Consider the following 3,814-nt stretch of genomic DNA (forward strand, 5'->3'; position numbering starts at 1 on the left):
GCAACAACTAGTACAAGCATTCCTGGGGAAAGGTCTGCAGCAGACGGATTTGCATACGGTGATGTCATCCAAGCAGTGGGCCAAAGTTGGCTGGAACCCTCATCTGCATATGAAAAGAGATAAGGGGCGCTTGGATGACCCCTAGTTCGCATTGAACACCCCCCACCCTCCTTTGGTGTGGGGCTCATGTTGGCCATGCCCCAGCCCCTGAAGCATTCAAGCTGATTTCTTGCAGCAGCTGGGCACTGTAACAGCTCCAGAGCTGCTCTGTAAGGCAAATAAAAGGGTGTGGGCCCTGCAACACCACCTGTAGTTCGCATTGTGCGTTGGAAGGCACAAAGTAAGCAGACGGGAGAAGTCAGGATAGTGCGCAAGGGCATAGAAGGGAGGGGCTCAAGAAAAGAGAAGTGGAAACAGACAGCAAACTAGGCTGGAGAGAGACCTGAGACAATGAGATCTAAATTATACCAGAGCCAACCAGGGGAAAGCACAAATGCAGTCCCCCCCCCCCCCCACCACAAATTATGCAGTCGAGATTCCCACATTTGGGGAAATCACAGAGGTCAGCATACCCAGAATGCAATGAATGAACCTCACCCTGGGAAAACAATCTTCATGACCATGGTATCACCTAAGCAAAATAAGTATGATTTGAGATAGGGCTGGGGAGGGCCGCTGCTCAGGCACACCTCCGTCAAGTAAAGGAGATTCAACTGAGGCAGCACAAGGGAACTCTCATCTGGGGACAACAACTGCAGGGAGAACACATTTTCAGATGAATGTGTGAGGGCAGAAGGCTGCCTAATACTGAAGCACCCCCCAAACAACAAACCAAATGCAACAACTAGTGCAAGCATTCCTGGGGGAAGGCCTGCAGCAGATGGATTCGCATATGGTGATGTCATCCAAGCAATGGGTATAGTTGGCTGCAACCCTCGTCTGCATATGAAAAGAGAAAATGGTCACGCAGGGCATGGCGGCCTTTGTGGGGTTGCGCTTGGATGACCCCTAGATCGCTTTATACACCCCCATCAGTGTGGGGCTCATGTTGGCCATGCCCCAGCCCCTGAAGCATTCAAGCTGATTTCTTGCAGCAGCTGGACCCAGTAACAGCTCCAGAGTTGCTCTACAAGACAAGTAAAAGGGTGTGAGCCATGCAGCACCACCTGTAGTTTGCATACACACATATATAGGACAGCATCTCTTATATGCCTCAGGGGCAATAAAATAGTATCCTTATCTAGGGTATCCGTCCATGCCGCTACAGCACTACACATACACACCCAGGCCGACGCAATTGCCGGTCTGAGTAAGGTACCTGAATGTGTATAAATGGACTTCAGGGTAATCTCCTGTTTGCGGTCAGCAGACTCTTTGAGGGTAGCCGTATCCTGGGACGGGAGGGCTAACTTCTTGGATAAGCGTGTTAATGCTTTGTCCACCCAAGGGGAGGATTCCCATCGTAACCTATCCGTTGATGGGAAAGGATACGCCATAAGAATCCTTTTGGAAATCTGCAGGAGATTCCCAAGCTTTTTCACATAACTCGTTCAGCTCGTGTGAGGGGGGAAAGGTTACCTCAGGCTTCTTTCCCTTGTACATATGTACCCTCTTGTCAGGGATAGGGGGCTCCTCTGTGATGTGCAAAACATCTTTTATTGCCATAATCATATATCAAATGTATTTTGCCAATTTTGGCTGTAACTTTGCATCATCGTAATCGACACTGGAGTCAGAATCCGTGTCGGTATCTGTGTCAACAATCTGGATAGTGGGCACTTATGAGACCCTGACAGTCCCTACGACATAGGATCAGGCATGGGTTGAGACCCTGACTGTCCCAAAGCTTCAGCCTTGTCTAATCTTTTGTGCAATGAGTTTACACTAGCATTTAAAACATTCCACATATCCATCCAATCAGGTGTCGGCGGAGACACCACATTAATTTGCTCCCGCTCCTCTCTAATATAGCCTTCTTCCTCAGACATGTCGACACACGCGTACCGACACACCACACACACAGGGAATGCTTTTACTGAAGACATTTCCCCCACAAGGCCCTTTGGCAGAGCTGGCCCTAACCAATATGATGCCCTAGGCAAGATTTTGCCTGGTGCCCCCTAGCACCACCGCTGGTTCCGCCTCTGACCTTGCACCTCTTTCCCAGCACCATCAACCCTCACCCATAACAGTACTTATTTTGGTGTTTGTACCCCCTATATTTTAAACAGGAACAGTTCGCACATTTGGCGCACAGTCCAAAAAGGGGTGTGTTTTTGCTGGCAATGGGCATGTCCACACAATAGTACCCCCAATTAAAATTCCGCCACACAGTACTGCAATTTTATTCACATTTGATCACGCGATAGTGTCCATAATTCACATTACATCCCACAGTAGTATCACTTTACCTTATAAACGTTACTTCTCACAGTAGTGCTCCTTATTCACATTACATCACACTGAATTGCTCCTTATTTACATTACACCACACCCTATTGCTCTTTATTCACATTAGACGACACAGTAAATGCCCTTTCTATACACAACGCTACATATTAGAGCACCTTATACACATAATGCCACACATTAGTAATGCATTTATACACATAATTCCACACAGTAATGCCCCTTACACATATGAGACACATCATTAATGTCCTTATAAACATAATGCGTCTTACACATTATGACAACCTTTATTAATGCCCTTTTACACATAATGGCCCTCATTCCGAGTTGTTAGCTCGCAAGCTGCTTTTAGCAGCATTGCACACGTTAAGCCGCCGCCTACTGGGAGTGAATCTTAGCTTATCAAAATTGCGAACGAAAGATTAGCAGAATTGCGAATAGACACTTCTTAGCAGTTTCTGAGTAGCTCCAGACTTACTCGACAACTGTGATCAGTTCAGTCAGTTTCGTTCCTGGTTTGACGTCACAAACACACCCAGCGTTCGCCCAGACACTCCCCCGTTTCTTCAGACACACCCGCGTTTTACCCAGAAAACGGCAGCGTTTTTTCACACACACCCATAAAACGGCCAGTTTCCGCCCAGAAACACCCACTTCCTGTCAATCACACTACGATCAGCAGAACAAAGAAAAAACCTCGTAATGCCATGAGTAAAATACCTAACTGCATAGCAAATTTACTTTGCGCAGTCGCAGAGCGAACATTGCGCATGCGCAATTAGCGGAAAATCGCTGCGATGCGAAGAAAATTACCGAGCGAACAACTCGGAATGACCACCAATGTCCCTTACACATATGCCGCACATTATTAATGCCCTTATACACATAATGACACACATAGTGCCCCTTACACATATGTTGCACATTATTAATGCATTTTTACACGACACACATAATGCTCCTTACTCATATTCCGAACACTACTGCACAATCAACCCACTCACATGCACACAGCACTCACACTGCCACTAACACTGTGACCTCTGCCTCTGCTTGGATACAGATGTGTCCTCATAAATCTTGCCTCAATGCTAACGTTGGGGCACCTTTTTTTTATTAAAATGCATCTTATTTGCATTGCTATGTTGTTAGGATGCACACGCAGCTTCTGCTGATTAAAATGATATGCAGCACGCCTATATACTGTGTGAGACTGTGGCTGTATCTGCATATGAAATGCTACACACAGAATATAGGCATGCCGCATATCATTTTAATCAGCAGAAGTTGCTGATGCCCCTAGGCATATCAAATGCCCTAGGCAATTGCCTAGTTTGCCTATGCCTATGGCTGGCTCTGCCCTTTGGAGAGACAGAGAGAGAGTATGCCAGCACATACCCCA

The 3,814-nt window shown here is 46.8% G+C and overlaps 1 non-coding gene across 1 annotated transcript; it reads right to left on the reverse strand.

Annotated features, from left to right (window-relative positions):
- Nucleotides 1-478: 478 nt before the first annotated feature.
- Nucleotides 479-648, reverse strand: LOC134951811 (U1 spliceosomal RNA). The gene has a single exon (XR_010184482.1). It is a non-coding gene; the product is annotated as a U1 spliceosomal RNA (small nuclear RNA).
- Between the last annotated feature and the right edge of the window lie 3,166 nt (nt 649-3,814).

This window comes from Pseudophryne corroboree, chromosome 8 (genome assembly GCF_028390025.1).
Source record: "Pseudophryne corroboree isolate aPseCor3 chromosome 8, aPseCor3.hap2, whole genome shotgun sequence".
Classification (NCBI taxonomy): Eukaryota; Metazoa; Chordata; class Amphibia; order Anura; family Myobatrachidae; genus Pseudophryne; species Pseudophryne corroboree.